Genomic DNA, 19,225 nt, shown 5'->3' with positions numbered 1-19,225 from the left:
ACTTGAAATGTTAGTTGTAAATATTTGCCCAAGTGGAGTGCTGGACACTAAATATTTTGTTTTGTTTTGTTTTTATTCTGCACCATGGAATTGGCAAGTGAAGAGCACGACCTGCTTCCTTCCGATCATGTAAAACTTTGCATGGAATGGTTCTTGAATATGTTCCGCAAACAGTAACGTTGGGGAGTGGGGAAGAAGTTGCGTCCATTTTCATTTTATAATGATTTTCATTTTGTAATGATTTCCCCAAAATTTCTCCGGCCTTCTTAGGTTTAACTTAAAAGAAAAAGTCAAGCCAGTATTGTGGATACCACATACATGAAATACTTTTAACGGAGATGTCCATGAGACAAATCACTAAGCAAATCTTACCTTAAGCCTACTCCTAAGGAAAGAAAAAAAGATTGAAACCATCATTTAATCCACACAATAGCACTGTTAGGCGTGTTTTAATATCCCCGTTTTCCAAATTTAAAGAGGTTAAACAATGCTGTGAACTTTAGGTAGAGCAATATTTGAACTCATGTATTCCTGAAACCAGAATGTAAGTTGCTTCCAATTCTGCTGATAATTAGAATGAAAGAAAATTAGAAATCATAGAGATGAACTATTTCAGTTTTCTCATTTTACAGAGTAGGACCCCAAAGGCCACAGATGTGACTTATCCAGGATAACATTAAGTTGGTAAAAGTGCAGACATTGTTACTTCCAGTCTATTGCAAGAAATGCCATACCCCGAAAAAGCAAGTCCTTATTTTTAACAAGAAAAGATATTTGCATTGCCTTTATAATACAAACATGTGAGTTATTACAAAGTCATTTGGACAAGATTTCTTCAAACGATTTTACAATTTAGAAAAATACAAATATAAATAATGTGAGTAAAGTGGGTTTAATATGTAGAAAAATCATTTTAAAAACTGCTACTAGTGCCATAGTTGAATAAGATAACAAGTTTTTAAGTTATTTACATAAAATAAAAATGGAGCTCACATGACTCTATAAAACAACATAGGCTGGGCATGGTGGCTCATGCCTGTAATGCCAATACTTTGGGAGGCCAAGTCAGGTGGATCACTTGAGGCCAGGAGTTCAAGACCAGCCTGGTCAACATGGCAAAACCCCATCTCTAGTAAAAATACAAAAATCAGCTGGGCATGGTGGCACACTCCTGTAATCTCAGCTACTAGGGTGACTGAGGCAGGAGAATCTCTTGAATCCGTGAGGTGAAGGTTTCAGTGAGCCGAGATGGCACCACTGCACTCCAGTTTGGGCGACAGAAAGAGACTCTCTCAAATAAGTAAGTAAATAAATTACTAAGTCCAACTTAGAGTAATTATATTAAGATTCAGTGTTCAATTCAATACATGAGAAGGACAGTAACCTCGCAGTTATCTCTGCTAATTGATGAAAGAAGTCATGTAGATAATTTGTTTAGGAGAGAATACAAAATATCGTTTATATTATTAGGATGAATTATGGGTCTTCACAAAGTCCTTATTCATTTTAAACTTTAGAATTCTGAGCTGTAAGGTTTATAAACATCAATTCCCTGCTTAAAGGGCTCCTCATAATCCAAACTCCTTTGCTTAAAAGATAGAGCTGAAGGTGGCTCATGCCTGTAATCCCAGCACTTTGGGAGGCCAAGAAGGGCACATCACCCGAGGTCAGGAGTTCAAGACCAGCCTGACCAACGTGGCAAAACCCCGTCTCTACTAAAAATACCAGAATTAGCCGGGCATGGTGGTGCATGCCTATAATCCCAGTTACTTGTGAGACTGAGGCAGAATTGCTTGAACCTGCGAGGCGGAGGTTGCAGTGAGCTGAGATCGCACCATTGCACTCCAGCCTGGGCAATAAGAGTGAAACTCCATCTCAAAAAAAAAAAAAAAAAAAAAAAGCCAAAACAGCCTGACTGTCTATCCTCATTTCCTATCATATCTTCCTCCCCTCTATTGTATTTTTCTTTAAGAATTAGCTCCAGCCTGAGCTATGGAATGAGACCCTGTCTCAAAAAAAAAAAAAAAAAAAAAAAAAATCAGCCCAAATTCACCTTCTTGGCATTCCTTTCCTAATATAACACTAATCCCTGCCATACAACACTTCACTCCCTATACTTGTAATAAAAACTTATCCCGTATCATAATTCTTAATTTACTTGTCTCTCCTCCATATTCTAAACTTCTCCAGAGCCGAGACCATTTGTTCTTTTTTTGCCTGTATGAGTTATGGTCCATACACTTCACATAATGTTTACTCAGAAGATACCTTCTGCATGAATAAAAGAAACAATGAAACAATAAATGAACAAATTATTCAGCTATGTGGTTTTCATTGAAAAGTGTTTTAAAGTTTTAAGCAGTATTTACTCATTCAACCAACAAACATTAAGCCTTTCTTTTCATTGTTCATTTTTGTTTTTGTCTTTGTTTTTTTTTTTTTTTTGAGATGGACTTTCACTCTTGTCGCCCATACTGGAGTACAATGGAGGCGGTCTAGGCTCACTGCAACCTCCACCTCCCAGGTTCAAGCGATTCTTCTGCCTCAGCCTCCCGAGTAGCTAGGATTACAAGTGCCTTCCACCACACCTGGCTAATTTTTGTATTTTTGGTAGTGATGGGGTTTCACCAAGTTGGCCAGGCTGGTCTCGAACTCCTGACCTCAACTGATCCCCTGCCTCGGCCTCCCAAAGTGCTAGGATTACAGGCATGAGCCACTGCACCTGGCCCATTGTTCATTTTTAAACAACACTTAATATTGTCTTAGTTTGTTTGGTCTGCTGTAATGAAAAACCATAGACTGGGTAGCTTGTAAACAACAGAAATTTATATCTTACAGTCCTGGAAGCTGGGCATCCAAGATCAAGGAGCTAGTAGATTTGGTATATAGTGAATGCTTCCAAGAATTACCCTGATATCTCTGCTTCCCTTTTATTTTCTCCTTTCTCCTACTATAGGCATAAAATGACCTCACAATGTCTGGTCCTCCCTTCACAAAAGTGTTTCTGTCATTCAGGATGCATATGTAAGTTCTAGTGCAAGAGAGGACTAGGAGTAAATGCTGAAGGGAGTGTTTAACCCCTTTAACCCATTGCAGTATGAGCAAAACTACTGTAAGATTCCTCTAACAGAGTGCAGCCAAAAGAGAGACCCCTTTTCTCCTTTTTGCTTCACAACAGACCGCCTCAGCCACCCTGACACCCAGTAGGAGGTATTCCACAGGAGCAGCAGAAGAGAACTTACCTTGTATCATGACATATCAAGTCATATAGTTCTTGCAATGGACTAAATGTTTGTATGTTGAAACCTAATCCCAAGTATGATGGCATTTGGAGGAGGCTTCTAGGAGGTGATTGGGACATGAGGATAAGGCTGTTTATAGATGAGAACTCCGAGGACCAGGGTGATTATTGGCAGGTTGCTTGCCCATGGTCATAGCCAAGAAGTGGCAGAATTTTAACCTTAGGGTCCATGCTCTTAACCACTACAGGGTGTTGCTGCTTTATTCTCTTGACAGTGGGTAATTGAGGTGTTAGGTAGGGAAGATGTTGCTGATGCTATTGATACCACTGCTTACATCCTTTGGCATTTCACATTTGTGTGCATGCAGGCCCAGCTTCCAACAACATTTGTAAATTCTTTGCCTGAAAGCTTTCCCTGGGTGCCAGAATCCACTCTGTCTGCAAAGGGGGCCAGAGTGTAATGCCAGGGAATTAAAGTCCTCTCCCCGAGCCCCACCAGCCTTCATCTGAAGGCTAATGTGGAACTAGAATGACTGAGGGAAATGAATGGAAAGAGACCTCAGCATCTTCACCCCTTGGGGTAGGATAATTCTGAGGTATATGTTGCACCCTGGTTCCTAGAGTTTCTCTGCAGGATTAAATTTGAGTTGACCACAGTGGTAATTTGCTTGACAACACATCCTTTAGTGCCTTTCTTTCCTTATCTGTCTTGCATCCCACTCTGTTAATGGTGTTTTTTGGGATCACCTTCAAAATTAACTGTATGCAAATTTTTGTCTTAGGATCTGTTTCTAGGGGCATCCAAATTAAGAAGTAGTGGCAACAAATTGAACATAGACATTGGATAAAGTTTTTCATTTTTAAAAATGGTCACAACATGAATGTCCTTGTAAGCTACATATTTACACATGTCCGTAATTACAGGTTGAACATCCCATCCAAAATGCTTTACCGGAAATGTTTTGGATTTCAGAAGTTGTGGATCTGGGAATATTTGTATTTTATATGTACCAGTGGAATATTTGTAATCTGGAAATCCAAAATTCAAAATGCTCCAGTTTCCTTTGAGTGTCATGTTGGCACTCAAAAAGTTTAAGATTTTGGAGCATTTTGGTTTTTCGGATTAGGGATCCTCAACTAGTAATATTCTTTGGACATTAATTCCTGGATTATGTATATTTGAAGGCTTATGAAAAATTGTACTCTAAAAATATACATTTATACCTTCACTTGGCACAGTAGGCATTATTTTCTTCTGTAATTATGCCAATTTAGTAGTCCAAAAATTGATACTGTCATTTCTTTTTTCTTTATCATTTGAACTTAAACTTTTAAAATACAAATTTCTAGTTCACAATATTTTGCCCATTTTTATATTGTCCTTACCTTACTACATTTATAAGAAACTTAAAATTAAGATTATAAATAACCTGGCCAGGCACGATGGCTCAGACCTATAATCCCAGCACTTCGGGAGACTGAGGCAGGCAGATTACGTGAGGTCAGGAGTTCAAGGCCAGCCTGGCTAACATGAAAATCCCTGTTTCTACTAAAAATATAAAAATTAGCCAGTCATGGTGGTGGGCACCTGTATCTCAGCTACTCAGGAGGCTGAGGCAGGAGAATCACTTGAGCCCAGGAGGCAGAGGTGGCAGTGAGCTGAGATCACGCCACTGCACTCCAGCCTGGGCAACAGAGTGAAACTCTGTCTCAAAAAAAAAAAAAAAAAAAAAGATTGTAAATAACCTGTCATATATTGCAAAAATTTTTCTCAGTTTTTTATTTGCTGTATAACTTAGTTTATAGTATTGAACATTCAAAATCTTAAAGTTTTGTTTAGCCAAAGTCATTAATTTTTTTCTGTATTTTTTCTACCTTTGTATATAACGTTTATTGGGTGTGTTGGGTTCTTCTCAAGCATAAAGCTATATAACTTTTTTTTTTTTTTTAAACACAAAGTCTCACTCTGTTGCCCAGTATGGAGTAGGGTGATAGTATCATTGTTCACTGCAGCCTAAAACTCCAGGACTCAAGCTGTCCTCCCACCTCAGCCTCCCAAATAGCTCGGACTACAGGCACACACCTCCATGCCCAGCTATTTTTTTTTAATTTTTTGTAGAGACAGGGTCTTACTGTGTTGTCCAGGCTGGTCTCAAACTCCTGGCCTCAATCAATCCTCCCACCTTGCCCTCCTGAAGCACTGGAATGCCAGGCATGAGCCACCACACCTAGCCTTATAGAACTATTAACAAATATTTCCTGGTCTCTTAAGGAACCTTTGTAGTACATTAGATATGTGTGCTGTGCTTGGAATTTACTTTGGCATAAGGATAAGGGTTTTATTTTCTCTTGACATAGGTAAATAACTGTACTGACACCATTTACTGAAGTCTGTCTTTCCCTTACTACACATGCAAGAACCTGGCTTTACATAATTGAAAAGTCAAGTTGTAATATGGGCTTTCATTGTCAAGGCTCTGCATACTTTGATGTAGTTCTCTTGGCTTTACCTTCATCTTCCTGCGTGATACTAAAATGGCTGCAACATTCCCAAGCCTTGCATCTTATACTGTAGCTTAAAAAGAAAAATAATAGTCTTTGTTTCCTGCAACCACATTTATTTTTAAAAATACTACAGTTTACTCTAAATAGAAAACCTAAGCTTATTTTTGTGGCCAGAGAAATGCCAGACCAGTTAGTTTAGATTCGGATTTCTGTCCATTTTTTAACTAACCCTGTAGTAAATCAGATGTGATCATCCTAAATAGTTTAGACCTGTTATGGCTTACCTGAATCACATAGTTACTGCTCAGAGGGAGTAGGGGAAGGATGTATGATATGAGGATTCCGTATTCCTTGTTTTACCTACTGCTTTGAAATGTTACTGGTTATTGCTATTTGTAATCTTCAAATGTTCTTGTATTAGTTACAGAATTAATTAGTTCATTTGATCCTTGTTATGGTCCTGTGTCAGTACGACTCTGTTTAAATTATTATCTTCATAAAACATTTGTAGGGCAAGTTCTCCCCTCATTACTCTTCTGAAAAAATTCCCTGTCTGCAAGGAACAGAGGGACATTTTAAGTGACAGCATGGAATTATAGTCAGAAATTCCAGAGGGTAGAAAATTTCTATACAACAAATAAAATTTCTATTTATATTTTGCATTAAGTTTATGAATTAATTTCAGGATAATGGCTGATTTTACAGTGTTGTGTCCCAGTCCATTTATTTAAATGCTGTGTTTTTCTGTAAAGTTTTTTGGTTTTCTAGGAAATACTCTTCTAGACATTGACCTAGGCAAAGAATTTATGCTGAAGACCCCGAAAGCAAATGCAACAAAATAAAAAATAGACAAATGGGACTTAATTAAACTAAAGAGCTTCTGCACAGGAAATGAAACTATCAACAGAGTAAACAGAAACACTATTGAATGGGAGAAAATATTTGCAAACTATGCATCTGACAAAGGTCTAATGTCCAGAAGCCTATAAGGAATAAATCAGCAGGAACAAAAAACAATCTCATGAAATAGTAGGCGAAGGAAATGAGTAGACACTTCTCAAAAGAAGCCGTACAAGCAGCTAACAAACATATGAAAAAAGGCTCAACATCACTAATCATTGGAGAGATGCAAATCCAAACCACAGTGAAATACCATCTCACACTAGTAAGAATGGCTTTTATCAAAAAGTCAAAAAATAACAGATACTGGCAAGATTGTAGAGAAAAAGGAGTGCTTACACTCTTGGTGGAAATGTAAATTAGTTCTGCCACTGTGAAAGGCAGTTTGGAGATTTCTCAAAGAACTAGAAATAAAATTACCATTCAACCAGGCAGTCTCTTTGCGGGGCATATACCCAAAGGTAAATAAATTGTTCTACCGAAAAAGACACATTCACTTGTATGTTTATTGCAGCACTATTCACAATAGCAAATACATGGAATCAACCCAGGTGCCCATCAACAATGGATTAAAGAAAATGTGATACTTATACACAGTGGAATACTATGTAGCCATAAAAAGGAAAAATCTCATGTACTTTGCAGCAATATGGATAAGGCTTGAAGCCATTATCCTACGCTAGTGCAGAAATAGAAAACCACATGTTCTCACTTATAAGTGAGAAGTAAACATTGGGTACCCATGGACACAAAGATAAGAACAATAAACACTGGGAACTCCAAAAGTGGGGAAGGAGCACAGAAGTGGTTAAAAAAGTAACCAGGTACTATGTTCCCTACTTGGGCAATGGGATCAGTTGTACCCCACACCTCAGCATCACTCAATGTACACGTGTAACAAACATGCACATGTACCTCCTGAATCTAAAATAAATAAATAAAATTAAAAATATATATATTGAGTAGATGGGATGTTTTACCAAAAGATTTTAAAAGACTTTTTGAAGTTTTAGGGTTTTCTTCTTGTTTACTCTTTTTGATTCCTATGAAAATAATTTTTATGGCTATTGAGATTGTTATCATCATGATTTGTGCTTCCCTATTGATATAGTTTGGCTCTGTGTCCCCACCCAAATTTCATCTAGAATTGTAATCCCTATGTGTTGAGGGAGGAATCTGATGGGAGGTAATTGAACTATGGGGGCAGTTTCCTCCATGCTGTCCTTGTAAGAGTGAGGGACTTCTCATGAGAGCTGATGATTTAAAGTGTGACACTTTATCACTCTCTCTCTCTCTCCTGCCAACATGTAAGACGTGCCTTGCTTCCCCTTTGCCTTCTGCCATGATTGTAAGTTTCCTGAGGCCTCCCCAGCCATGTGGAACTGTGAGTCAAACCTCATTTGTTTATAAATTACCCAATCTTAGGTAGTATCTTTATAACAGTGTGAAAATGGACTAATACACCCATATTACTTAAGTAGTTATTCCTGTCTTGACCATTTTGTCTTAAAACTCTGCCTTTTGTATTTAGAAATAAACAGTAGCTTAATCAAGATAACTTAGCAGACTAGGCTGATATATTTCAATAATTTTCAGTTTTGTGCCCCTTATAGCAGGCTTTCTCAATCTTGGCAGTATTAACATTATGGATTTGATAATTCTTTCTTGTTGGGGGCTGTCTTGTGCATTATAGGATATTTAGGAGCATTCCTGGCCCCCACCCATGGAGTGACTACCATGTCCTCCTTTACCTGAAACTGTTCAACTTTTTAGACTGGCAGGCCCATGTCTCAGGAACCTCCTCAGTTTGAGTTTCACAGGGACACTTGATCATCTTGTGTATCCACTTAGTAGTGTACTCTTCTTCCCCAACTGTGACAACAAAAAATGTCTCCAGGCATTGGCAATGTCCCCTAGGGCAAAGTCATCTGGTGGAGAACCACTGCCCTATCGATAAACAAAAAATCTCATGCTCTGTGTGGGAACCACCAACCAGACTATCAGAAATATATCTATAGTGAAACAAAGTTAGGTTTACTTAGCATGATGCAACAAAGAAGAATGCATCCGAAAGGACCTTAGGAGTGTTTCAGAAACAGGTGTTCAGGAGGAGCCTCTTACAGGTTTTGGCCGTATGCCGAGCAGTGCAAGGGAAGGATCAGTGAAGCAGGCAGGGACAGATTGGTAACTGACTATTTTATTGATTTTTTTCATAGGAAACCCAGAGGATTAAAGTTAGGCTAGGTGTGCCTTTACCAAAGGCACAGCAATCAAGCAGAAAAAGAATTTTAATTATTTTTTGTGGTTACAGGTCTGTTAGTTTCTGTTAGAAACTTTGGCTCTGTTAAAAACTTTCCTTAGATTCTATGTCCTCTTGGAAACGCTGTTTATGTTATGCTTAGACCACCTCAGTCTGATTGTTAACAGGCAATTTTTATTTCTCCATTCCCTGTAATATTATTTAGAATTTCAAAATTTATCAAATATTTTACTATATTGAGAAGCAAGATAACTATCTTCTTATATGGGTTGCTTTCAGACTGCACATACTTCCCTTTAAAAATCACTGGGCTGGGATAGGTTCCAAGATGGCCGAATAGGAACAGCTCGAGTCTACAGCTCCCAGCATGAGCGACGCAGAAGACTGGTGATGTCTGCATTCCAAGTGAGGTACCAGGTTCATCTCACTGGAGCTTGTCAGACAGTGGGTGCAGACCAGGGAGCATGACCTGAAGCAGGGTGAGGCATCACCTCACCTGGGAAGCGCAATGGGTCAAGGAATTCCCTTTCCTAGTGAAGGGAAGCCAGGACAGACAGCATCTGGAAAATCGGGTCATTCCCACCCTAATACTGTGCTTTTCCAACGGTTTTAGCAAACAGCACACCAGGAGATTATATCCTGCACCTGGCTCAGACGGTCCCATGCCCATGGAGCCTTGCTCACTGCTAGCACAGCAGTCTGAGATCGAACTGCAAGGCAGCAGTAAGGCTGGGTGAGGAGCGTCCACCATTGCTGAGATTTGAGTAGGTAAACAAAGCAGCTGGGAAGCTCAAACTGAGTGGAGCCCACTGCACCTCATGGGGACCTGCCTGCATCTATAGACTTCACCTCTGGGGGCAGGGCATAGCTGAAAGGCAGCAGAAACTTCTACAGACTTAAACATCCCTGTCTGACAGCTTTGAAGAGAGTGCTAAGGGAAGAAACTTCCCTCAGCACAGAGTTTGAGATCTGAGAACTGACAGACTGCCTCCTCAAATGGGTCCCTGACCCCTGATTAGCATAACTGGGAGGCATCTCCCAGTAGGGGCTGACTGACACCTTATATGGCCAGGTGCCCCTCTGAGACGAAGCTTCAAGAGGAAATATCAGGCAGCAACATTTGCTGTTCTGCAATATTTGCTGTTCTGCAGCCTCCGCTGGTGATACCCAGGCAAACAGGTCTAGAGTAGACCTCCAGCAAACTCCAACAGACCTGCAGCTGAGGGTCCTGACTGTTAGAAGGAAAATTAACATACAGAAAGGACATCCACACCAAAACCCCATCTGTACATCACCATCATCAAAGACCAAAGGTAGATAAAACCACAAAGATGGGGAGAAACCAGAGCAGAAAAACTGAAAATTCTAAAAATCAGAGCACCTCTTCTCCTCCAAAGGAATGCAGCTCCTCGCCAGCAACGGAACAAAGCTAGACAGAGAATGACTTTAACAAGTTGAGACAAGAAGTCTTCAGACAATCGGTAATACCAAATTTCTCTGAGCTAAAGGAGGATGTTCGAACCCATCGCAAAGAAGCTAAAGACCTTGAAAAGAGATTAGACGAATGGCTAACTAGAATAAACAGTGTAGAGAAATCCTTGAATGACCTGACAGAGCTGAAAACCATGGCACAAGAACTACATGACGCATGCACAAGCTTCAGTAGCCGATTTGATCAACTGGAAGAAAGGATATCAGCGATTGAAGATCAAATGAATGAAATGAAATGAGAAGAGAAGTTTAGAGAAAAAAAGAGTAAAGAGAAATGAACAGAGCCTCCAAGAAACATGGGACTATGCGAAAAGACCAAATCTATGTCTGATTGGTGTACCTGAAGGTGACGGGGAGAATGGAACCAAGTTGGAAAACACTCTGCAGGATATTATCCAGGAGAACTTCCCCAACCTAGCAAGGCAGGCTAACATTCAAATTCAGGAAATACAGAGAATGCCACAAAGATACTCCTGGAGAAGAGCAACTCCAAGACACATAATTGTCAGATTCACCAAAGTTGAAATGAAGGAAAAAATGTTAAGGGCAACCAAAGAGAAAGGTCAGGTTACCCACAAAGGGAAGCCCATCAGACTAACAGCGGATCTCTCGGAAGAAATTCTGCAAGCCAGAAGAGAGCGGGGGCCAATATTTGACATTATAAAAGAAAAGAATTTTCAACCCAGAATTTCATATCCAGTCAAACTAAGCTTCCTAAGTGAAGGAGAAATAAAATCCTTCAGAGACAAGCAAATGCTGAGAGACTTGTCACCACCAGGCCTGTCTTACAAGAGCTCCTGAAGGAAGCACTAAACATGGAAAGGAACAACCAGTACCAGCCACTGCAAAAACATGCCAAATGGTAAAGACCATCGATGCTAGGAAGAAACTGCATCAACTAATGAGCAAAATAACCAGCTAACATCATAATGACAGGATCAAATTCACACATAACAATATTAACCATAAATGTAAATGGGCTAGATGCTCCAATTAAAAGACACAGACTGGCAAATTGGATAAACAGTCAATACCTATCACTGTGCTGTATTCAGGAGACCCACCTCACATGCAAAGACACACATAAGCTCATAATAAAGGGATGGAGGAAGACCTACCAAGCAAATGGAAAACAAAAAAAAGCAGGGGTTGCAGTCCTAGTCTGTGATAAAGATATTTAAACCAACAAAGATCAAAAGAGACAAAGAAGACCATTACATAATGGTAAAGGAATCAGTTCAACAAGAAGAGCTAACTATCCTGAATATATATGCACCCATTACAGGAGCACCCAGATTCATAAAGCAAGTCCTTAGAGACCTACAAAGAGACTTTGACTCCCATACAATAATAGTGGGAGACTTTAACACCCCACTGTCAACATTAGGCAGATCAACGAGATAGAAAGCTAATGAGGATATCCAGGAATTGAACTCAGCTCTGCACCAAGCAGACCTAATAGACATCTACAGAACTCTCCACCCCAAATCAACAGAACATACATTCTTCTCAGCACCACATCGCACTTATTCCAAAATTGACCACATAGTTGGAAGTAAAGCACTCAGCAAATGTAAAAACAGAAATTATAACAAACTGTCTCTCAGACCACAGTGCAATCAAACTAGAACTCAGGATTAAGAAACGCAGTAAAAACTGCTCAACTACATGAAAACTGAACACCTGCTCCTGAATAACTACTGGGTACATAACAAAATGAAAGCAGAAATAAAAATGTTCTTTGAAACCAACGAGAACAAAGACACAACATACCAGAATCTCTGGGACACATTTAAAGCAATGCGTAGAGAGAAATTTATAGCACTAAATGCCCACAATAGAAAGCAAGAAAGATCTAAAATTGACTGCTAACATCACAAAAGAACTAGAGAAGCAAGAGCAAACACATTCAAAAGCTACCGAAAGGCAAGAAATAAGTAAGATCAGAGTAGAACTGAAGGAGCTATAGACATAAAAAACCCTTCAAAAAATCAATGAATCCAGGAGCTGGTTTTTTGAAAAGATCAACAAAATTGGTAGACCTCTAGCAAGACTAATAAAGAAGAGAGAAGAATCAAATAGACACAATAAAATGTGATAAAAGGGATATCACCAACTGATCCCACAGAGATACAAACTACCATCAGAGAATACAATAAACAACTCTACGCAAATAAACTGGAAAATCTAGAAGAAATGGATAAATTCCTGGACACGTACACCCTCCCAAGAAGAAATTGAATCCCTGAATAGACCAATAACAGGCTCTGAAATTGAGACAATAATTAATAGCCTACCAACTAAAAAAAAGTCCAGGACCAGACTGATTCACAGGCTAATTCTACCAGAGGTACAAAGAGGAGCTGGTACCTTTCCTTCTGAAACTCTCCCAATCAGTAGAAAAAGGGAATCCTCCCTAATTCATCTTATGAGGCCAACATCATCCTGATACCAAAGGCTGGCAGAGACACAACAAAATAAGAGAATTTTAGACCAATATCCCTGATGAACATTGATGCAAAAACCCTCAATAAAGTACTGGCAAACCAAATCCAGCAGCACATCAAAAAGCTGATCCACCATGATCAAGTTGGCTTCATCCCTGGGATGCAAGGCTGGTTCAGCATATGCAAATCAATAAACATAATCCATCATATAAACAGAACCCAAAACAAAAACCACATAATTATCTCAATAGATGCAGAAAAGGCCTCTGACAAAATTCAACAGCCCTTCATACTAAAAACTCTTAATAAACTAGGTATTGATGGGACATATCTCAAAATAACAAGAGCTATTTATGACAAACTCACAGCCAATATCATACTGAATGGGCAAAAACTAGAAAAATTCCCTTTGAAAACTGGCACAAGACAAGGATGCCCTCTCTCACCACTCCTATTCAACATAGTGTTGGAAGTTCTGGCCAGGGCAATCAGGCAGGAGAAAGAAATAAAGGGTATTCAATTAGGAAAAGAGGAAGTCAAATTGTCCCTGTTTGCAGATGACATGATTGTATATTTAGAAAACCCCATCATCTCAGCTCAAAATCTCCTTAAGCCAATAAGCATCTTCAGCAAAGTCTCAGGGTGCAAAATCAATGTGCAAAAATTGAAAGCATTCTTATACACCAATAACAGACAAACAGCCAAATCATGAGTGAGCTCCCATTCACAATTGCTTCAAAGAGAATAAAATACCTAGGAATCTAGCTTAGAAGGGATATGAAGGACCTCTTCAAGCAGAACTACACACCACTGCTCAATGAAATAAAAGAGGACACAAACAAATGGAAGAACATTCCATGCTCATGGATAGGAAGAATCAATATCGTGAAAATGGCCATACTGCCCAAGGAAATTTATAGATTCAATGCTACCAATCTCCATCAGGCTACCAATGACTTTCTTCACAGAATTGGAAAAAACTACTTTAACATTCATATGGAACCGAAAAAGAGCCCGCATTGCCAAGATAATCCTAAGCAAAAAGAACAAAGCTGGAGGCATCACACTACCTGACTTCAAACTATACTACTAATTAATTCAAAATTAATTCAAGATGGATTAAAGACTTGAATCTTAGACCTAAAACCATAAAAACCCTAGAAGAAAACCTAGGCAATAGTTTCATGACTGAAACACCAAAAGCAATGGCAACAAAAGCCAAAATTGACAAATGGGATCTAGTTAAACTAAAAAGCTTCTGCAGAGCAAAAGAAACTACCATCAGAGTGAATAGGCAACCTACAGAATGGGAGAAAATTTTAGCAAGCTACCCATCTGACAAAGGGCTAATATCCAGAATCTACAAAGAAGTTAAACAAATTTACAAGAAAAAAATCAAACAACCCCATCAAAAAGTGGGCAAAGGATATGAACAGACACTTTTCAAAAGAAGACATTTATGCAGCCAACAGACACATGAAAGAATGCTCATCATTGCCAGTCATTAGAGAAATGCAAATCAAAACCACAATGAGATACTATCTCACACCAGTTAGAATGGCAATCATTAAAAAGTCAGGAAACAAGAGGTGCTGGAGAGGATATGGAGAAACAGGGACACTTTTACACTGTTCGTGGGACTGTAAACTAGTTCAACCATTGTGGAAAACAGTGTGGCGATTCCTCAAGGATCTAGAACTAGAAATACCATTTGACCCAGCCATCCCATTACTGGGTATATACCCTAAGGATTATAAATCATGCTGCTATAAAGACACTTGCACACATATGTTTTTTGCAGCACTGTTCATAATAGCAAAGATAGACTGGATTAAGAAAATGTGGCACATACACACCCTGGAATACTATGCAGCCATAGAAAAGGATGAGTTCCTGTCCTTTGTAGGGACATGGATGAAACTGGAAACCATCATTCTGAGCAAATTATCACAAGGACAGAAAACCAGCCACCACATGTTCCCTCTCATATGTGGGAGTTGAACAATGAGAACACTTGTACACAGGATAGGGAACATCACACACCAGGGCCTGTCATTGGATGAGGGGAGTGGGGAGGGATAGCATTAGGAGATATACCTAATGTAAATGACGAGTAAATGAGTGCAGCACACCAACATGTCACATGTATACATATGTAACCTGCACATTGTGCACATGTACCCTAGAACTTAAAGTATAATAATAAAATTTTTTTTAAAAAATAGAAAATAAAAGTCACTGGACTAAAATGAGTAAGTATTTTACTGGTTCTAAGATTGTTTTTCAGAGAGAAAAACAATACGAGTGTGGAAGCAATTCAGTAAAGTAAGGAGTCTTTTTAACAAATGTTGCTGTAACAGTCAAATGTCTATATGCAAAAAAAAAAAATGGACCTCCACAGTCACCTCACACCTTATACAAAACTTTGTTCAAAATTGGTCAGTATTGCGCATGTAGCATCTGTTGCCTGTTATCAGGATAGAAGTCCAAGCACTTCTGCCCACTGCATCTTAGTATGAGAGTCACCAAGAAAACAATGCAGTCAAGCACTGGATGGAACAAACCTTACTTATGTAGAGAAAAGACAAGAGTGAGATCAGAGTCACTAGTAGGTGTCAGTCCCCCATGACCAGCAACTCCTTCCCAGAAGCTAATGCAGGAGCAGTTGACCAGGATGCACATCTCTTGTGCTGCAACAGAAGGACTCAGTCCCCTTCCTAAAGGGTACAGATACAGTAGTGTGAGGTTGGCCAGGTGTCATACAACATACAACCTTTAAAAAGTAGAACAAAAAAGTACATATTGAGTCTGAAATGGGGAAGATATTCCCATACCAGGAAACAAGCCCAGCACAAGCTCTGAAAGATACTTTATCTCTTAGTAACCAAGTGTTCCAGGGCCACGGTCCATTCCTGGGCAGTTGAGTGTAGATCAAAAGACTATAGCATGAGATTGCCTTTCCCAACAGTAAAACACAAAACTTCTAGAAAAAAGAAAAGGAGAAAATCTATGTGACCTTGGGATTGAAGATGAGTTTTTAGATACGGAGGTTGAGTATCCCTTATCTGAAATGTTGGGACCAGAAATGTTTCAGATTTCAGATTTTTATTTTGGAATATTTGCATTATATACTTAATGGCTGAATATCCCAAATCCAAAAATCTAAAATTCGAAATGCTCCAAGGAGCATTTTCTTTGAGCATCATGTTGGTGCTAAAAAAAAGTTTTGAATTTTGGAGATTTTTGAATTTTGGATTTTCACATTTAGGATGCTCATCCTGTATTACCAAAAAGCACAGTCCATGAATCAAAGAAAAAAGATAAATTGTATTTTATCACAATTAAAAACTCACTTTGTGAAAAACATTGTTAAGAAAATGAAAAGTCAATCTACAGACTGAGAGAAAATATTTGTAAATTACATAGCTGATAAAGGACTTGTATCTGTTAAGAAAATGAAAAATCAGTCTATAGACTGGGAGAAGACATTTGTAAATTACATAGCTGATAAAAGACTTCTATCAAGAACATATGTACAACTCAATTCAGCAGTAACAAACAGCTCAATAAAAATGCGCAAAAGATCTTAACAGACACTTCACCAAGGAACTTATGCAGATGGCAAGTAGCCACATGAAAAGATACTCAACATTACTTGTCATTAGGGAAATGGAAAATAAACCACAATGAAATACTACTGTGTACCTATTAGAATGGTAACACTGATGCCAAATGCTGGGAAGGATGCAGAGCAACAGGAATTCTCATTCATTGCTGGTGAGATTGCAAAATTATATGGCCACTTTGGAAGGTAGTCTTACAGTTTCTTATAAAGTTAAATTAGACTTACCATAGAAGTCAGCATTCTAGGATAATTTGCCAAAGTGAATTGAAAACTTAAGTACATAGAAGAATCTGTACACAAATGTTTATGGCAGCTTTATTCATAACTTCTAAAACTGGAAGCAGCCAAGATGTCTTTCAGCAGTGGAATGGATTTTAAAAACTCTGGTACATCCAAGCAAAAGAATATTATTCAGCAATAAAAAGGAATGAGAATTGATTCACAAAACCATGTGAGTGAATCTTAGCTGCATGTTAGTCAGTGAAAGAAGCCAGATCCAAAAGCTTTGAATTTTATGATTCTATTCACATGATCTCCTGGAGAAGAGCAATACTATGGGGACCGAAAACAGATTCGTGGTTAACAATCTGTTGGAGGGCGAAGTGGTTGACTAAAAGAGATGCGCGGAGAAATTTTTAAGGGGAAAGAACTATTCTTCATGGTACTGGAGTGGTACATACATGACTTTATGCATTTGTCAAACCTCACAGAGCTGTAAATCACAAATAGTGAAGCTTGATGTATGTAAACTGGGGGAAAAAGGCATCAAAGAGCCTATCACAGGATCAATCCCACGATAAAATGTATTCTCTTGACAAATGAACCCAGTTCTTAACAAATGAGTGACATAACTGCTTAAGGTGATGGGGGCAGGGAGTGTCCTAAATTACTGGAAAATGGTGTTTTGACTGGAAATTATAAGGATGAAGAATAAAGATACAAAAACTGTATGTTCTAGTTGGTAAATATGTTTTTCAAAGGAGTATTTGTTAACATGTCTGAAACTGCTTTACATGTGTACTGAGATTAAACAAATAAGTAGATAGCGGATGGTGGGAGCCAGGTTTCTCACTCTAAGAGAGGGAAGTTACAGATAAAAATGGAAGGTTAAAATGAATTCTGTGATTCAGGATTAGAATTGAAAACATCAGTGTGAACGCATGTTTAGCTTTGTATATTGTACAGATGGAAAAACAAAATTTTATGTGTGTGCATATATATATATATGTATGTATGTATGTGTGTGTGTCTATGTGTGTATATATATACCCTAGCTCTGTCCACTGAGATAGCCTGGAAGGAATGACACCCCAATAGCAGTGAGCAGTCTCAGCATTCAGATCTTGGTTTTACATACAAATCTCAAAGAAAAGGTACTATGCTTCTTGGAGAAATGGCTTATTCTAGGACTGGGACAGGGAAACTACATAAGCCTGTAATATATTGTAACAGAAAGTAAGAAAGTGCTCAACAAGTAAAGGAAAGGGGTATTTCAAACAGATAAAGGAGCCAAGCTGAAAGAAATGCCAATGGCCAAAGCTAGAACAATTGAACAACAAAATAAACAAAGTAGTATTTATTGAGTGAGTGTCGGCTACACTTAGTGACATGCTTCCAATTAATAAAGTATGGAAAGGGGAAAATAGTAACTTTACAGTGGAAGAAACTGGCAAACACTACTTTACCCAAGTGACCTGTATTGGTATCTTGAGTAGTGTCATGTGGATACCATGTACTGCCTCATGTGTTGTGATTAAAAAGGCATTTCACCTCTACAGTATTCTTTCCTAAAATTTATAATGCTAGTCTAATCATGAGAAAACATCAAAATGAGGGACATTCTGCAAAATACATGACAAAAACTTTCAAAGTCATGAAAAGCAAGGGAAGACTGAGAAACTGTCAAGAGACCAGAGGCGACTAAGGAGACTTGATGAGTTAATGCAATACAGTATCATGGATTCGATCCTGTAGTAGTAAAAAGCACATTTAATAGAAAAACTGGTGAAATCCAAATAAAGTTTGGAGTTTAGTTAATGGTAATCTGCTAATGTTGGCTTTTAGTTTAGACAGATATACTATAGTATTAACATCAGAGAAGTCTGAAACTGAGGTAGATGGGAACTCTGTACTATCTTGGTAACTTCTCCATAAATTATTTTAAAATTTAAAGTTTTAAATTATTCCAAAATTTAAAGTTTATTTTAAAAAGTTCAGGCCAAGTGTGGTGGCTCATGCCTGTAATCCCGGCACTTTGAGAGGCTAAGGTGGGAGGATCATTTGAGGCCAGGAATTTGAGACCACCCTATCAACATAGCAAGATCTTAGCTCTACAAAAAAATTTTTAGAAAATTCGGGTGTCCTCCTAGCTACTCAGGAGGCTGAGGCAGGAAGATCACTTGAGCTCAGGGATTCAAGATTACAGTGAGGCATGCTTGTACCACTACTCTGCAGCCTGGGCAGCAAAGCAAGACCCTGTCAATCAATAGTTAAAAACAAAATGTACAATATAATTTTATTTATGAAAAAGTCTGTATATAGATCTAGATACATTTATATGCATTGATGGTTTATTAAAATGTTTACTAAAATATTAACAGTAATGGGATTTGAGAATGCTACTACTTTTTGGTTATTTTCGCTAGTATTAGATTTTCTTTGATTGGCATGTATTTTTATTTAAAAAACACTATTAAAAACAAAGATAGCAATAAAAGATACTTTGCTTTCCGGTTACCTTTCATAAAATTATTTCT

At 38.4% G+C, this 19,225-nt stretch overlaps 1 protein-coding gene across 1 annotated transcript in view; it reads left to right on the top strand.

Annotated features, from left to right (window-relative positions):
* LOC105496829 (interleukin 1 receptor associated kinase 1 binding protein 1) overlaps positions 1 to 19,225 on the top strand; it is a 38,326-nt gene that overhangs the window by 671 nt on the left and 18,430 nt on the right. The gene's annotated exons all lie outside the window — the stretch shown is intronic.

Source organism: Macaca nemestrina, chromosome 5 (assembly GCF_043159975.1).
Source record: "Macaca nemestrina isolate mMacNem1 chromosome 5, mMacNem.hap1, whole genome shotgun sequence".
Taxonomy (NCBI): Eukaryota; Metazoa; Chordata; class Mammalia; order Primates; family Cercopithecidae; genus Macaca; species Macaca nemestrina.
Note: the sequence above shows the minus strand (reverse complement) of the source record. Positions and strands in the feature narration are given on the sequence as shown.